Source organism: Lissotriton helveticus, chromosome 1_1, assembly GCF_964261635.1.
Source record: "Lissotriton helveticus chromosome 1_1, aLisHel1.1, whole genome shotgun sequence".
Taxonomy (NCBI): domain Eukaryota; kingdom Metazoa; phylum Chordata; class Amphibia; order Caudata; family Salamandridae; genus Lissotriton; species Lissotriton helveticus.
This window is the reverse complement of record NC_136057.1, coordinates 1079494756-1079513534: the sequence shown is the minus strand read 5'-3', so window position 1 is coordinate 1079513534 and position 18779 is coordinate 1079494756. Positions and strand designations below refer to the sequence as shown.

Sequence of the window (18779 nt, the reverse complement as noted above, 5' to 3'; positions counted from 1 at the left end):
ATCGGACCACCAGCAGATTCATCTCCGATGATCTGAGGGATCTGCTAGGCATGTAGCGAGTCAGAAGGGAACCTAGGGGGTCCAATGGCCCATCTGCGAGAGCTCTGTATGCTAAACATAAGATCTTAAAAGAGATCCTCAGATGTATAGGGAGCCAATGCAGGCTCCTTCTGGCCGTTGTTGCGGAGGATGCATTAGGAAGCGCCAGAACAAATCGAGCTATTTCGTTTCTAAAATAGGGACCACTGTTTTATAAAATATGCTACTGCCCAAGGTCCCTATACTATACCTTCTGGGTTCCCTCGTTTATGTGTAAAAAAAAAAAAAGAACAAATCGAGCAGCCGCATTCTGTACGACCTGAAGGCGTTGGATGAGTCCCTTGTTGGAGTCTGCATAAAGTGCGTTGCAGTAGTCCAACCTGGAACCCACCAATGCAACCACCGTCTGCTTGCGTGCTAAAGGAGAGAGATAGTGAAGGATTTTAATGACCCCCCAACAGGTGGCCACTGTTTGATTGACCTGTAGAGTCATGGACAGTAAAGTGTCAAAAATTACGCCGAGATTTCTAGCTGACTGGGAAGGAGGTGGACAAGTTCCCAGAGCTGACGGCCACCACTCACTAGACCAAACATCCTGGTCCTTGCCAAAGACCAGAATCTCAGTTTTATCGCCATTCAACTTTAGGGAGTTCTGAATCATCCAGTCCGAGACTGTCTGCATGCAGATCCTAAAGTTGGTGGCGGAGGTGGAAGCAGAGTGGGCCAGCGACACCATGATTTGGGTGTCATCGGCGTATGACACAACCTCCATCCCCTGCGATTTTACTAACCTCGCAAGGGGGGCCACATAAATGTTAAATAGGGTCGGGCTCAAGGCCGACCCTTGTGGCACCCCGTACTGCAAGGATTTAGCAGGGGAGAGGAATTCACCAAGCATGACTCTCTGCTCTCTAAGATGTAAAAAAGAGTGCAGAAGGTTCAGGGCCGGACCCGCAATCCCTGCCTCCCTCAAGCGTGATGTTAGCGTAGAGGGAGACAGGGTATCAAATGCTGCTGTGAGGTCCAGTAAGACCAACACCGTGGTTTGGCCTGAATCCACCTTCATGCGGATATTGTTCACCACCATAGTCAGAGCTGACTCCGTACTGTGGGCCTTTCTGAATCCATGCTGGGAGCTATCAAGGAACCCAGACGAATCCAGAAAGGTAGAAAGATGTAGATTCAGGTAAGATTCAAGCATTTTTGCGGGAGCGGGTAACAGTGAAATAGGTCTAAAATTCTTCAACTGTTCCGGGTCCAGCGTGGGCTTCTTAAGAAGAGGTTTCACTATCGCCCTTTTCCAAGCTGAAGGAAAGATGCCTTGAGTTATGGCTCCGTTCATCACTTCCAGGAGAGGCGGAAGAAGTGTAGTCCTACATTCCTTCAGGGTCTTCAGAGGGCATGGGTCGAGAGGCGATGACGATTTGGTCCGATCCAGCAAGAGCTCGAGCCCTTCAAGGGTAAGTGGCGGGAAATAAGTAAGGCTCTTGGGGGGGGTCTTTTGGCCGAGATTCTAGATTGACCAGAGTTTGGAGAGAGAGATCCCCTAAGGTGTTCCTCTGAGTTTCCAAAGCAAGATATATATCTTCAATTTTCTTATGGAAGAACTCCGAGATATTGTCGCATAGCTCCTGCCAGCCCACGACTGGATCAGGCACCTGAAGGGAACAGAGGGAGTCCACAATCTTGAAGAGCTCCCTAGAAGAGGTGAGGGAGGTGGTGAGATCAGAGAAAAACTCCTGTTTTTCCCTGATGACACTAGCTTTGTAGTCTCTTAACAGACGCTTATGTGCCTCCCTTTCAGTAGGATCCCAGGTCTTCCTCCATTTTCTTTCTTGTCTTCTACAGCTTTGTCTCAGAAGTCTTAGTGATTCTGTGAACCATGGGGCAGAGGGTTTATGCCGAGTATCGATAGAGGGGCAAGTTCCTCAACAGCTTTGGTGATGGAATTGACCAGCCCATCAGCTGCCTCGTCCACATCTCTCAAAGGAGAGTACTTACTCGTCTCTATATATGGAGCAAGGGCTTCATTGGTAATGTTCCTAAAACTCCTTTTCGAACCTCTGGTACTAGTGGTTAGGACAGATAGTTCTGCCGGGGCATAGGCAAGCGAAAAAGGTACGGCCATATGATCCAACCAAACTAGAGGCACCGGAGTACCCACTGAAAGTCTAGAATCATTAGTGAATATGCCCTCTAAAATGTGACCCGCCCGGTGAGTCGGACTATTCACCAGTTGGGTACACTCACAGGCTCCAAGTGAGTCCACCAGCCTAGCGGTATCTATGTCCCTTAAATTTTCCAAATTAAAATTAAAATCCCCTAGTATTGTCAGATGGGGTTTACCAAAATAAGGTTCCAGGATCCTCAAAAGGTCCCCGCTGAAGGCAGCTCTAGGACCGGGAGGTCTATACATAAGGATTCCGGAGAAGGAAACCGACGGGGCACATACAATAGAAAAGTAGAGTGCCTCAAAAGGATCCGAGGCCACTGACAAGGATTTTATCTTACAGGGCAAGGAGGATTTACATAAAACGGCAATTTCCCCCCCCCCTCTACGTTTAAATCTGTCCTGTCGTAGCAATTTGAAGCCTTCGGGAATGGCCAACAGAAGATCGTGACCCGACGACTCAGAGGCCCATGTTTCCGTCACAAACATCCATTCCGGTTGTCTGTCCGCAACGAACTCATGGAACGCGATATTGTTTTTAATGAGGGACCTGGCGTTAACCAGGAATCCCATTTTAGTTGTCGTGTCCCCAGATAAGGATGCATTCATAGAGCTCCTTTTAGAAAAAGGGTAGAAGAGCTGATTTACAGGTATGACAGAGAGAGGAGTACATTATCCCCTCCGGAGAAAACCTGTGAGTACAGGGCAAGTGAGACGGCTTGAGGGCTAATATCTCCAAAAGGGAATAATGATAGGTTACCTGTGTTAGTATACGAGAGTGTCCAGCGTCCAGCCCGTCCTCGGCGCGGACGGGCGCAGACGGGCTGAACTCAGGCGTAACTCCGGCAAAAATCCGGCGTCCCCGCTGCGCGTCAGCATGACCTCCTTTTGAAGCCTTCTAGCGTCCTTCTGACGACTAGAACGCGCGAATGGCACCGGCAGGCTATCTTATAGAGCTCTATAAGATAGCCTTGAACGGTATTTAGTACCCATGGATCTGTGCTGACAGTTTGCCACTTTGAAAGAAACAGTTTTAATCGACCTCCTACAGGGGGAGGCGGAAAAAGACATACCTTGGTGGTTGTTGTGGGAATTGCGGTAAATCTTCTGTCCGCGTCCTCGGAAATGTCTTCCACGCTGAGGATAGAATTGGGGTTTGTAGTCTTGGGAAGAATTGTTGAAGGATCCTCTGGAGCCCTGATTGTTGTAGGAACGGCCGAAAGACCGACTCCTGCTTCTGCCGGCCCATCCAAAAACCTGTGGGTCGAACACCTTCTTAATAGACAGTTGCGCCTTATCTAGAGACGCAAAAGTGGACACAAATCTACTAAGATCCCTGACCAAGGATTCGCCGAAGAGAAGACAGTTAGCTTACTACCAGGATCTTGAGGAGCTAAATTGGCTAGTTTGGGATCCAATTTTATCAAGAGGCCTTTACGGCGCTCATGCGTAATGGAGGCATTTCCATTTCCCAGGAGACAAAAGGCTCGTTGAACCCACATTGAGATCTCTTCGGCTGACAGGTCCGCACCATCTAAACATTTAGCTTCAGCCATGTCAAAAATGCGAGCCAGGGGGCCCACCACATTGAGCAGTTTATCCTGGGAAGTGGACCAGGCTTTGTCCACCCCTTTGCGGGGATCCTTGCCAAACTTGGAAAAGAAGGGTGATCAATAGAAGGCACCATGGTGATTTTTTTCTGGCAAAGAAGGTTTGGGACATTCAGATTTGAGCCTAGACCTGACTGAGGTCTCCAATGGAAGGTGTAATCTTGCTGAAATGTAGGGGAATACATGAGTAGCGGGCAACCACTCGGTGGAATTAGGGTGACTTATTGTGGAAGGATCGAACATAGACATTCCTTCAGCATCAAAAACTGGTTCAAACACAAAAGAATGTGACTTGTATTTTTTGAAAGGAGGGAAGCGGGGTCAGAAATATCAAAGAGGTCAAAAAGATTGTCTGAATCCTGCATGTCATCATCAGTGTCCATAATAGAAGAAATAACTAATTTCTGCGGTGGCTGTGTGTGCTTCTTTTTGAGTTTTTGTTTGCCCTCGGTACCTACAATCTCCTCCTGAACAGGAGGCCTGGGAGGCACAATGTCCTCATTCAAGCGTGAGGGAACCTCGCAACTCAATTGTGATGCAGATTTGGAAGTGAGCAACGCAGCAGAGGAACCCACCTTTTTTTGTCTGCTATCCCCGCTGACTGGGCCAAAGCCTTGGACAGAAGGCTTAACATGGAATTTTCCATTCCTTTTGACATGCGTCTCATAGAAGCTTCTACAACATTCTCCACAGATGAATTAATAAATGTATTTAGATTTTGCTTAAAGGCTTTGCCTTCTTCATTCAATGTAATATGCTCAGGGGAGCTATCCAACTCCATGGATCCCAGTATAATCAAAAAGAGGTAGCAAGGGGTTAACAGAGAGGCAGAGGTGAGGGGCAGCAAGAGCAAACATGCCCAAGGGGCGTGTCAGTTGAGGCGAGCTCTCCAGAGCTCAAACGCGCTGCTGAGGGAGACCGGAAAACACTCTCCGGTTAAATGCGCACTAAATTGGCACTCAGGACGGGAGCGCTGACCGGGAGAAAATTGCACAAAGGGCTGAGGCACAATGCTACACCGGGCCGATGGAGCACAGGCCGACAGGTGAGCGCGAGCGGTAACGGCCCAAGAGACGATGGGCGTGACCACCGGTAACGCGCGGGGGGAGGGGGAGGGGTTCAAAGAACAGCGTCGCGGGGAAGCGGTGCACAAGCGTGTAAAGCGCTAACAAAGCACCGAAAAGGCAACAATACAGTAATAAATAAGATAGTAATACAGTATAAAACTGAGAGCAAAAAGATAAAGCACTTATCTGACTGCGAGCAGCCAGAAAAGAGGAAGCTGCACAGTCAGATATGACATTTTATAGGTTTCCGATTCATGATTTGTTATGTGGTTTCGTTTTTATTACATTCCCATTGGCCAGTTTGGTTACCTGGGCCCCTGGGAACTGTAGTTTTTTACACTTAACTTCTATTGGAATAAATTCAAGATAAGAAAGCATAATAGCAGCCTCCGGTCTTGCCATAAAATTGCAAAACCTTTCTACCTCAATTTAAACTAAATAAACTCTTGTGTGCTCAACCTAAATTAGAAAGTCAGCAATTTAAGGTAAGACAAAATCAATTCTCTCTATTAATAGTAAAATGATAAACTAGAACAGCACCCTTCACAGTCCAGTTTGAAATTTCAATTCACACTAGATTGATCCCCGTCCAGAGGTAATCTACCCTGGCTATTGCATTTACTCATGTGCATTTCGGAGCAAAGTACCCAACCCAACCTGGAAAGGAAAACTCATTCGTTCAGAAACCTATGTCTGTTTGCAAGGAGCGCCTCGATTAACATAATACTGTATTCAGGGAAGTAAGCACAATATTTAGAGAACTTGGATTTTGATGAAACGTAACCAGAACAACCAATCATGCACTAAATATATTCTCAAATATGAATAGCACATCGACAATACAGTTTACCAACTGAACCCAGAATGAGCATTGCATATCCAAAAACCTCACAAAAAGCACAGCCATCCATTTCTCAAACTTACATTTTAGCACTTTTCAAGACTACACACACCATCCACAAATATTTCATCCTATTCATACTTATTCTCCAAATCGTTCAGAAGTGCGCTGCCCGCCAGACCGCCTGCCAAAACTTCAGGGTTGGGAGCTGCTGATAGAGTTAAAAAAAATCAGTATTCTCTCGGTTTGGGCATTAGGAACTGAGAGTAGTTTTTGGGGACCCTCAAAAGAGGAGATGATCTTTAGCGTGCAACCATTTTCTGCTACCAAATTTGTGGGAAGAGAACCATACTGCAATATTCAGGACCCCTCAAAATTCAGAGTATCTAAAAAGTTTAACTCTGAAGATTCACCCACTGATAATAATTGCACAAAAAGGCACCCTCGCTATATCAGTTTAGCAGAATAACAGGAATATGTAATGAGGATCACTCAAAAACTGAGATCTAGACCAGAGAACAGTTAAAGGTTTGTAATATAATAATTAAAAATAAGGGGTACAGACTCAAAACCATTGAGACTTCAACACAGAGTTATACAGGGTTGCTAAAATTAGAAAACATTTAAGTTCTACATAAGCAGCAAAATCAAGAGGGAATTGGACAGTATCCCTAGTATGTTCTGTTGTCCCATATTCTTGTTGTGTGCTCGAATGCCCATAAGCGCCTTGGTGCTAGCTAATAAACCACAAAGAGAATCAGCAAAGGGCACTAATAAGTGGAAAACAACCAGGTTTTCAGAAACTTCCTGAAAAGCAAAAGACTAGGGATCGGTTTGATGAAAAGTTGGAGTTTGTTCCAAGCTTTCATTGCATTCAGCACAAAACCTCTGCCATCCCAAGTAGCGAGCTTAAAGCTAGGCACTACGACCATTTTGGCAGTCCCTGAATGTAGAGCTCTGGCTGTAACATACCAGGTAAATCTTTTTTTTTTAAAGAAAAAGAGCTTTATAAGCAATGCAAATTGATTTAAAAAGTATCCTTTCCCTTACAGACAACTAATAAAGTTTCCTAATAGAACTTGACACAGAATGGTACCTAGGAATTTTGAAAGGCAAACTAGCAGCCGCGTTCTGCAAAGTCTGGAGTTCACTGAGAACAGGTTGATGGGCATTCAGATAAAGCCCATTGCTGTAATCAATCTTAGTTAACACCTGAGAGGTGACTGCAGTATTCTGATGATTTGCAGGAATAAACAGTAGGATCCTCTTAATCCGCCTCAGAGTATAATATGTGGCAGAGGTGACCGTATTAACTGGTCATAATAGGATAATTTATCGTTAATGGAAAAGCAAGGGAAAGTCTTCTAAAAATATCTCAAATCTGTCTCAACACCAAAATCAAGTTTTTTTTTTTACACAATTCTTTCATAACAAATTAGTAAAACAGCGAAATCATCATTCATGTTATGATCAAAAGTAACAACACTGGGAAAAATCAGAACAATGAACGTCATTACCTTAACACTTAGGCACTATCCTATTTTGAGAAAGCATTCAGCAACTTCCATGCTACTGCCATCCAGAGATGTTTGAACAAAATATAGAACTATTCCAACAATGAAGCTTCACACAGATGAATATGACCAGGCCTAGGAACGTAACTACAGTAGAAGAGCCTTGAAGTTGCAACACATTAGGAATACAGAATCGAAAAAATTGCATTGCAGTGGAAATAAACTATTATATCAGTTGCTTTCTTCTGCGGAACATGCGAGGAGAGAAGATGCGTATGCGCACAGGATTGCCAGGGGGAATACAGGAGTGAATGACAGAAACAACATCCATTTTTATCCAAAAGAGCGTTTTCAAATTTGTGGCATAACTAAATCGCATTAATAAACACTTCTATTCATCAGATTAAACTAATTTCAACTGTAATCATATGCGTATTGGATCCAACATAAAAATGATTATTATATAAAAATATACCTTTGATATAAAGCTACCATAAGGGCTGTTGTATAGTGCACGTATATCCGTGAGGACCAATGTGTGATGTTAATCAGTGGATTAATATAAATTGTGGGCAGCATGGAATCATAACCCTAGTTCATTTAGTCTGGAAACAGATATTCAACCCTTTGGTAGTCTAAAGAGCTATTTTTGAAAGTAGAAATACTTATAGAATTTATGTTATTGTTCTCCCAAACTTTGTGGACAACCACTTCAGAGCGACATCCCTGTTTGAGAGTATACCCAAGCCCCTGCCAATTGTCTGTGCCGTTCATGCCATTTCTGGAAGAGACCGAAAAATATCATTTTGGGACCCATGGTAAAAAAAACAAGATCAATGAAAATATTCGGTTTGAAGGACTTGGGTAGATTATGTGTATTTTAGTTTCATTTTAGTAATACCAATACACTTTCCTAAAGCTCAACTTTGTTTTTGTGTTTTTGAAGGTTGGTAGATTGTAGGAAAGGGTCAGTGCTAATAGCCACTATGTATCTAGACAGTGCAGTAGCTGTATTGGAAGTGTTTGACAAAACTTCGAGAAGCAGCACCACTTCCTGCAGCAACAAGTTAATTTGCTCAATCACAGTGGAGGTTTTTTGCTGGCTCCAAAAATGCAGTTTCATGACTTAATATATCCATTGGTAGTGGAGCCTCTCCAATTAACTTTGCCTTTGCCTACCACCTACCACACTGCTGTAAGCGCGCTGGACTAGTGCTGTGTAATTTTTTAACTCTACCTCGTTTTGTATTTGGGTTTTGCTGTGTTTAACTTACCCCTGATTTTAAACTCGCTGTCTTCAGCTTATGCCCTGCTCCCCTCACTGCATGTAAAAAGGGCACCTCTGTGCCTCCAAAGCACCACTATTTTGGTGGGTCCGGGTCCGGGTCTCCATTTCGGGCGCCATCTTTGTTTGGGGCTTGGGATTCGGCGGCGGCCGCCATCTTTGAGCGGACTCGCGCGCCAAGGGCTTGAAGGTGAGCCTATTTAAGGCGGTCCTTCGTGTGGCTGGGGTCCCTACCACCTACCACACTGCTGTAAGCGCGCTGGACTAGCGCTGTGTAATTTTTTAACTCTACCTCGTTTTGTATTTGGGTTTTGCTGTGTTTAACTTACCCCTGATTTGAAACTCGCTGTCTTCAGCTTATGCCCCGCTCCCCTCACTGCATGTAAAAAGGGCACCTCTGTGCCTCCAAAGCACCACTATTTTGGTGGGTCCGGGTCCGGGTCTCCATTTCGGGCGCCATCTTTGTTTGGGGCTTGGGATTCGGCGGCGGCCGCCATCTTTGAGCGGACTCGCGCGCCAAGGGCTTGCAGGTGAGCCTATTTAAAGTCGCTCCCCTACGCGCAGCGGTACGCGCAGGTGGACGCCCTCGCTTAGCCTGAGTCGTGCCGGAGTCCTGCCCGTCTGCGCCCGTCAGCGTCCCGGAGGCGCCGGGGCGGCGGTGGACTGCGGCCCGGCCGGTCGAGGAGGGAGGATGATCACCTACACCTCGGCGATGTTGCGTGCCATGCGGACATTCTCATGCTCTTGCCGCTCGGTCTTCCCTGGGCGCTTTAATGGTAAACGGCGCTGCCCGGCCTGTGGCTGGTCGCCCATGTGGACACCGGTCAACGTGCATAGACCTCCAGAGGCTCAGGTTAAACATCTTTGCTTGTTGCTGAACACGAGGTCGCTGGGCTGTCACGCTCTGCATTTATTTGATCTTCTTGTGAGGGAAAACCCTTTGTGTCTTCTCCTTACCGAAACTTGGCTAGGAGAAGCGTCGAACCCGGATATTTTCTCTGCTATTCCTCCGGCTTATAACATCTACCGGCAGGACAGAGAGAAGGGCAGGGGCGGCGGAGTGGCGGTGGTGGTGAGGAAGAATGTCTTCTGCTCGGTTCTCCCTCCGAACCCCATTGGGAGCTCGGAATCCATTGCCCTCACACTTAGACTGTCCCCGACCCAAGCACTTAAGGTGCTGTTGGTTTATAGGGCGCCAGGCCCTATGGGCTCCTTCCTGGAGGATCTGCAGATAGCCACCTCTGAGTTGGCGTTGACCACTCAGCATTGTATAGTGGCGGGCGACTTCAACTTCCATCTTGATGTGACAGGCGACCCGGACACGATTAAACTGTTGGATATAACATCCCCACTGGGTCTCGTTCCATATGTGTCTGGTCCTACGCACGAGAGAGGGCACACCCTTGATCAAGTGTTCTCATCAGTTCCGATTGCTGATGTAGAAACCTTGCCTGTGCTCTGGACGGACCACAGGCTGATCAAGTTCTCTGTGTCGGAGAATGGGCGGCCGGACAACATTGCTCCCGTGCTACCCAGACCAGCCTCGAGAGCGCTGCATAGAGTGACAGCTGATATGCTAGAGCAGGCGCTCGTGGAACACCCCTGTCAGCTCTCGGGTGTTCTGGAAAAAGACACGGAGGCCTTGCAGTCGTGGCTGATTGAAAGGCTGGACGATCTTGCCCCGCAAGTAGTCCCTCGGTCCACGGTAGCACGGCAATCTGCGCCGTGGTTTACAGAGGCGCTGAGGGTGGCTCGCAGCCAGTGCAAGGTTGCTGAGCTGGCCTGGCGCCTTCAGTATAATGGGGAGGCCAAACTTGCCTACAGGGCGGCTATTAAGGCCTATCACCGGGACATCTTCGGGGCCAAGAAAGAATACCTTGCTAGGAGGATTGAGGCGGCGGCGAACTCCTGTAAGGAGATCTTCACTGTGGTGAAGGAGTTCATGTCCCCCAGCTCCCAGACACCCCCGCTAGTATCATCGGAGGCGTGGGCCTGTGATCTTGCCAGCTTTTTCACCAACAAGATCAAGGCGATTCAAGCCTCTTTCTCGGTGAGCGCCGTGGATAGTGATTGCGGCCCCGGTGCGGGATGTGAGCTACCGCCCACGCCTGTCGCTGTCTTGACAGACTTCCCTGCTGTCACGAGCGAGGCGTCGCGGGTGCTGCTTGCCAGCCTTAAATCGGGTTCGCCACTTGACCCCTGCCCCGCCAAATTTTTGGCTGAGATGGCGGCGGTGGTGAATCCTCTGGTTAATCCTATCCTCAACGCCTCCTTGAGGGAGGGGAGGGTGCCTTGTACCTGGAAGAGGGCGATGGTCATCCCCCTCTTGAAAAAGCCAGGTCTTGATGTTGAGGTCTTGGCCAATTACAGGCCAATTTCACTCCTGCCGGCGTTGGCTAAGATCACCGAGAAACATGTTCATGGCGTCTTGTCGAGCTTTTTAGAAACTAACCATCTGCTCCATCCTTCCCAATCCGGATTCCGTCCTAATTTTAGCACGGAAACGGCGCTGTTGGAGGTCTCGGAGATCATCAGGGAGACTTTGGATGTTGGTGGCAAGGCCATGCTAGTCATGTTGGATCTGTCGGCGGCCTTCGACACCGTCCCTCATGCGGCGCTCCTCGCCAGGCTTCATGACATCGGCATTAGGGGGATGGTGTTCAAATGGTTTACATCTTTTTTGGAAGGCCGCCGCCAGACGATCTGGGTCTCGCAGCGCTCCGCCGAGATGCCGCCTCTGAGGGTCGGGGTTCCACAGGGCTCTGTGTTGAGCCCATCATTGTTTAACATCTTTATGTCCCCTTTGGCGGCGGCGGTGGAGACGTACGGGGCCCAGATCGTGTCCTACGCCGATGATACGCAACTCCTCTTCACATGTGGCAAAGATCAGCCATTTGATGGAGAGGGTATTCGGGCCTGTTTGGCCATGGTATTCGATTGGTTCCAGCATAACAACTTGAAGGCCAACTCCAGCAAATCGGAGGTTCTTTTTTTTGGATGTGCCACTGACCCTGAGTGGCGGCAATGGTGGCCGGTTGAAATGAGCCCTCCGGCACAGTCATCTCTGGTTGCCAAAAATCTCGGGGTTAAACTTGACAATAAGTTGTCATTGAGAGCCCACGTACTTGGTCTGGTGGGCGCCTGCTTCGGTATTCTGAAGATACTCCGCAAGTTTCTTCCATTGCTTTCTGCGGAGCATAGGCGGATTACCGTGCAGGCGCTCATTGGGTCCAGGCTGGATTATGCCAATGCCCTCTTCCTTGGCCTTCCAGACTACCTGGTCCAGCGTTTACAGGTGGCGCAAAATTCTGCTGCCCATGCGATTTTTGGCCTGCATAGGCGATCGAGAGCTTCGGGGCTGCTACAGAAGCTCCATTGGCTGCCTATCCGTAAGCGGATTATGTTCAAATCCCTTACGTTGATGCACAAGGCACTGTTTGGCTCCGGGCCCGGGTATTTACGGCGCAGGCTGATCTTTTACCGCCCTGCTCGCCTACTGCGTTCTGCGGCTCTCTTTACTGCCGTGGTTCCTCGCGTGCGGAAGGCCCGCTCTGGGGGCCGCTCCTTTGGCTTTAAGGCACCTCAGTTGTGGAACTCCCTACCACTGGCGCTACGCAGTACTCCTAATCTGCTTCAATTTAGGAAGAGCTTGAAGACATGGCTTTTTAATGTTTAGTTGCTCTTTGGGTGGGTCTTTCTTTTCTGTATTGTTTCGTGTTATGTTATTACACACTGAGTTGTTTGTGGAAAGCGCCGGGACACTCTGTCGGAGTAGCCGTGCGCTATATAAATACATTTTAACATAACATAACATAACATAACATTATTGTCTCAAATTGGTCAATTTCATAAGTACTAAAAACACAGTCAGGATAAAATATGTATGCAACATCATTATTTTGCAATATCTCAAAAAAGCGGGAAGAGCTACCAAAAATAATTCAGTTCAGACAGTCTAGACTCAAAACAATAGATTTTGGGGCACATGCATCAATGGAAATTGCATTTGCAAATGGTGCGAATCGCAAAATTCGGCCGTTTGCGAATGCAATTCCCATTTTTGGGATGCATTAACATTTTTGTAATTTTCGCAATTTAAGAAATCACAAAATTGCGATTTCTTAAATTGCGATTGCATTTAAGGAATCTCAAATTGAGATTCCTTAAATGCAATGCATCAAACTTTAAAAATGTGCGAATTCGCAAATAAGGGGTGCAAATTACCATGAAGTTGACCTTCATGGTAATTTGCGAAAACTTTGAAAAATGCACCAAAGTGCATTTTTCAAAGTTCCATTTTACACACACACATTGTGGGACACCCCCGCGCCGCACGGCCACCAGCTGCTGCGTGTGCCCCTTAGCCTTGTCCCTGCCGCGCTGCCTGCCTCGCCGCCGGCTGACTCTGCTGTCGTTTGTTTTTAAATTGTTTTGTCCGACATTTGTGCTTGTCATACTGTTTTGTATTATACTGCTTCTCTTGCCCGTGTTAGCGTTTCTTTTCCTTTAGTGCCTGTTTATTTTTTCACCCTTTTCAGCTTGTGTCCTTCCTGTTTGGCCGCCTACCTCGCCGCCCTCCGTATTCCCTCCCCGCTCCCCGCTTCCCACCACCACCGCAGACCCCGCCCCTTTTTTCCTTCTGTTCCCTCCCCGCTCCCGCCTCCCAGCTGCTCCGCCCACCCGCGCACTTCGCCTTTAATTGGCGACCGTGCGACACAGGTAAGTGTGACCCACTTGTGGGACACCCCCGCGCCGCACGGCCACCAGCTGCTGCGTGTGCCCCTTAGCCTTGTCCCTGCCGCGCTGCCTGCCTCGCCGCCGGCTGACTCTGCTGTCGTTTGTTTTTAAATTGTTTTGTCCGACATTTGTGCTTGTCATACTGTTTTGTATTATACTGCTTCTCTTGCCCGTGTTAGCGTTTCTTTTCCTTTAGTGCCTGTTTATTTTTTCACCCTTTTCAGCTTGTGTCCTTCCTGTTTGGCCGCCTACCTCGCCGCCCTCCGTATTCCCTCCCCGCTCCCCGCTTCCCGCCACCACCGCAGACCCCGCCCCTTTTTTCCTTCTGTTCCCTCCCCGCTCCCGCCTCCCAGCTGCTCCGCCCACCCGCGCACTTCGCCTTTAAATGGCGACCGCGCGAACGCGCAGCGGTCACGCGCAGCGGGCGCGCCGATTGTGCGCCGAAGGCGCGCCAAAGGTAAGCCCGTCTGCGACCGGATCGCGCCCAGCGCCAGGACCCCTGGCCCACGAAGACCCCGACCGACCCGCCTGACGTACTCCGCCGCCACCCTCATCGCCCTCAACTCCGGCCGACTCCCAGATTGCCATCAAGCCACACCACGACGCACCCACGGACCTTTCAGCTGCCACGACTGCAAGTTCACCTGCATCCGGACCTGCCTCACAACAGCACCCGCCAAGCCGAACACCAGCAGCACCCTCCTCAAGTGCATCCTGCTCAACACCCGCTCCGTCCACAGACACGCCGTGGAACTCTGGAACCTCCTAGACGCCACAGCCCCTGACGTTGCCTTCCTCACGGAGACCTGGATGAATGCCACATCAGCTCCCGACATCGCCATCGCTATCCCGGAGGGCTACAAGATCGTCCGGAGGGACCGCAACGCCAACCAGATGGGAGGAGGCATCGCCATCATCCACAAGAACACCATCCGTCTCACGACCAGCACCGACAACACCCTGACCACCGCCGAACACCTGCATTTCCAGATCCACACCAACCCGAACACCACCCTCAGAGGCACCCTGATCTACCGACCCCCTGGACCACGCACACAATTCAGCGAGGACATCGCCGACTTCGTCAGCCCGCATGCCCTCCCCTCCGCTGACTACATCCTCCTGGGGGACCTCAACTTCCACCTGGAGAACAACAACGACCGCAACACCACCACCCTGCTGGACAACCTCGCCAACCTGGGACTCAAGCAACTGGTGTCCACCCCCACCCACCTCGCCGGACACACACTCGACGCAGTCTTCTCTTCCAGCACAGACATCGACTTCAGCCACGCCACAGAGCTTCAATGGACGGACCACAGCTGCGTCCACTTCACCTTCAAGAGAACGACGACCCACCACCACCAGCAACAGGCCGCCCGCAGAAGCTGGAACAAGGTCACAGCAGACCAGCTCGCCACCTCCCTGAGCCAGCACCCCCCTGCCAGCTCAGCGAACCCCAGCCAGGCCGCCGACAACCTCACGAAGTGGATCAGCATCTGCGCGGACGAGCTCGCCCCGCTGAGGACCCCGCCCAGCAGACCCGGAAGCAAGAAAGCCCCGTGGTTCACCGACGAACTCAGGAGCTCCAAGAAGAACTGCCGAGCCCTCGAGAAAGTCTGGAGAAGGGAACCTACACCGAACAACAGGACCTCCTTCAAACTCGCCACCCGGAAGCACCACCAGCTGATCCGCGCCGCCAAGAAAACAGCATTCAAGGAACGGCTGGACAACAACGCACACAACTGCAAGGAACTCTTCAACATCGTGAAAGAGCTTTCCAACCCCAGCGCAGGAAACAACGACATCACCCCATCGCAAGACCTCTGCAACTCTCTCGCTTCATACTTCCACAACAAGATCGCGGACATACACAACAGCTTCAACAACCAACCTACGCACACCATGACCGAACAGCCACCCCCCACCACCGCCCTCCACGCCTGGACCCCGGTCAGCACCGAAGACACCATCCGCACGATGAACTCCATCCACTCCGGATCACCGACTGACCCCTGCCCTCACCACGTCTTCAACAAGGCCGACGCTGTCATCGCACCCCACCTGCGAGACATCATCAACACATCATTCGACACCGCCACCTTCCCTGAGAGCTGGAAACACGCCGAACTCAGCGCCCTACTCAAGAAACCAACAGCGGACCCCACCGAACTCAAGAACTACCGCCCCATCTCGCTCCTCCCGTTTCCTGCCAAAGTCATCGAGAAGACCGTCAACAAGCAGATGGCCGCCTTCCTCGAGACGAACGGATCCCTCGACCCCTCACAGTCCGGCTTCCGAGCCAATCACAGCACCGAGACCGCCCTCATCGCCGCCACCGATGACATCCGAGCCCTGATGGACAATGGGGAAACAGCGGCCCTCATCCTCCTAGACCTCTCCGCGGCTTTCGACACGGTCTGCCACCGCACCCTAGTACAGCGCCTCAGCAACATCGGAATCCAGGACAAGGCGCTGGAATGGATCATCTCCTTCCTCGACGGGAGAACACAGAGAGTCCGCCTACCACCGTACAAGTCAGAGGCCTCCGAAGTCATCTGCGGCGTCCCTCAAGGATCATCTCTGAGCCCCACCCTCTTCAACGTCTACATGAGCCCCCTCGCGGCCATCGTACGCAAACACAACCTCAGCATAATCTCCTACGCCGACGACACCCAGCTGATCCTCTCCCTGACCAACGACCCCGCCTCCGCCAGAGCCAACCTGCACGAAGGGATGAAAGAGGTAGCCGAGTGGATGACGACCAGCCGCCTGAAACTGAACTCTGACAAGACGGAGGTCCTCATCCTGGGCTCTTCCCCCTCCGCCTGGGACGACTCCTGGTGGCCTCCCGCCCTGGGCACCGCACCCAAACCGACAGACCATGCACGCAACCTGGGCTTCATCCTGGACTCCTCCCTCTCCATGACCAGGCAAGTCAACAACGTCTCCTCGGCGTGCTTCAACATCCTACGCATGCTACGGAAGATCTTCCGGTGGATCCCCACCGAGACCAGGAAGACCGTCACCCAGGCCCTCGTCACCAGCCGACTGGACTACGGCAACGCCCTCTACGCCGGTACCACCGCCAAGCTCCAGAAGAGACTCCAGCGGATCCAGAACGCCTCAGCCAGACTCATCCTCGACATCCCACGAACCAGCCACATCACCGGACATCTGAGAGACCTTCACTGGCTCCCCGTCAACAAAAGAATCACCTTCCGCCTCCTCACCCACGCACACAAAGCCCTACACGACCAAGGCCCGAGCTACCTCAACAGCCGGATCAACTTCTACGCTCCCAAACGCCACCTCCGATCAGCCAACCACGCCCTCGCCGCCGTCCCCCGCATCCGAAGAGCGACTACAGGAGGAAGGTCCTTCTCCTACCTGGCCGCCAAGACCTGGAACTCCCTCCCTCCCGACCTGCGCCTGACCCAAGACCACCTCTCCTTCAGGAAGAAGCTGAAGACCTGGCTGTTCGAGCAGTAGCGGCACCCCCCCCCCCACCCCCCAGCGCCTTGAGACCCTACGGGTATGTAGCGCGCTCTATAAGTGTCACTGATTGATTGATTGACACATGCCCTTGGGGCATGTGAGTGTGCAAAATATACTTCTAAGCAGATTTCAGGGGTGCCACAGGGTGTCCTTTGGACACCCCTTCACCCTTGAAATTGCATTCTTAATTTGCGAATTTCTAATGGTGAATTGCAAATTAAGAATGTCTTTCCATGCATTCCTATGGGCCTCTAGGCCCATAGGAATGGATGGGGAGGTATTCCTTAATTGCGATTCTCAATGAGAGAATCGCAATTATGGAATTTTAAGAAATCGCTATTTTTTTAGCGATTTCTTGATGCATTGCAGTTTGCAATTCCTTAATTGCGATTCCTTATTTTTCGCAATTAAGGAATCGCAAAATGCAATATCGATGCATGTGCCCCTTTATGAGCTAAAATTCATAAGTCAGAGTAGATTTAGATTATTCCAGTGTCACCAATGGTACCACAGGTATTTTCTGCTGCCAGACTGTGTTGTTTTTGATCACCTGGTTTCTCAGCTCCTGAGTCCCTCAGAGATGCAGTGCAGACTGAGGCAGCATGCAACGGATCAAGCCCAAATTAAGGGACATTCCCCCAGATGCATCAAGCATCCATTTTGCGATTCCTTATTAGCGAAAAATAAGGAATCGCTAAAAAGGAATAGTAAAATGGTATGCAAGAAGAAATCACTTTAAAAATAGCGATTTCTTAAAATTCCTTAATTGCGATTCACAAATTGTGAGTCGCAATTAAGGAATACCTCCCCATTCATTCCTATGGGCCTAAAGGAATGAATGGGAAGAATTTTCAATTTGTGAATCCCAATTAGCGAATCGCAAAATGAGAATGCGATTTTCAAGGGTGCAGGGGTGTCCAAAGTACAACGTTGCACCCCTGAAATTGATCTGTACACATATGTTGCACACACACATGCCCTTAGGGCATGTGTGTGCGCAACATGACACTTTGAAAAATGCACTTTAGTGCATTTTTCAAAGTTTTTGCAAATTACCATGAAGTTGTACTTCATGGTAATTTGCGAGCCCTATTAGCAAAATCGCTATTTTTTAAACTTTAATACATTGCATTTAAGGAATCTCAATTTGAGATTCCTTAAATGCAAGTAATCGCAATTTAGCGAATTCTCAATTTGCGATTTTTGCATTTGGGATGATGCATCCCAAATGCAAAAATACCGGTCGCAAAGGGGCAGATTCTGAGAATCTGCCCCGTTGCGAGCGGTTTTTAGCTTCATGCATCTGGGCCTAAATTCTGGTGAGGGAGAACACAGGGCAAAGGGCCTCGAGTTCACAAACTTGATAATATCTCTCGAAATCTGTACTGCTCTTTGTCCTAAAGAATGCAATATGGCCTTTCTAAGTAAACCCGTACCTCTGTAACAAATGCACGTTTCTGACCATTGTGTTTTAAGAATGGTACATTTATATGAGAAATATGGACATGATTGTTTGTTGTATACAGCTTGGATAGACCAAATCTGGTAATCATATCTGTCAAAACTAGTGCAGATAAAGTGGATATGAATGTAGCATATGTATGTTGTTGGTTGTGTCAAAAGACAGGATGAACATAACATGTTAGTTTTTGTGTTTTGGGGATCGTTTTAACACATCAAAATGTGTATATCTTTTGTGAATACTGTAATAACAAATATAACATAGGTCATAGATTAAGTAATGTACATTGTATATAAGCTTTTGATAATATTTTGATAGGGAAAGTACTGTGTTATTACGAGACCGGTACCAAAACATTGCAGATAGCCGATTAACCTTTTTTGCAATTTCAAGTTGCATTAAGACCAGGCACTCCTAGCTAACTACAGTATGTGGATTTTGGACTGCATAAAAAGTTTAACAGTCTGCTTCGTAGCTAGTTAATCGCACACACGTTATTATTGACAAAGGGTACCTCGGCACATAAAGCCAATATGCTGTTTGAGAACGTTTGAAA

At 49.2% G+C, this 18779-nt stretch overlaps 1 protein-coding gene across 1 annotated transcript in view; it reads left to right on the top strand.

Annotated features, from left to right (window-relative positions):
• The window catches only part of LOC144821209 (protein NEDD1-like), a 752172-nt gene that overhangs the window by 449249 nt on the left and 284144 nt on the right, over positions 1–18779 (top strand). The window lies entirely within an intron of this gene.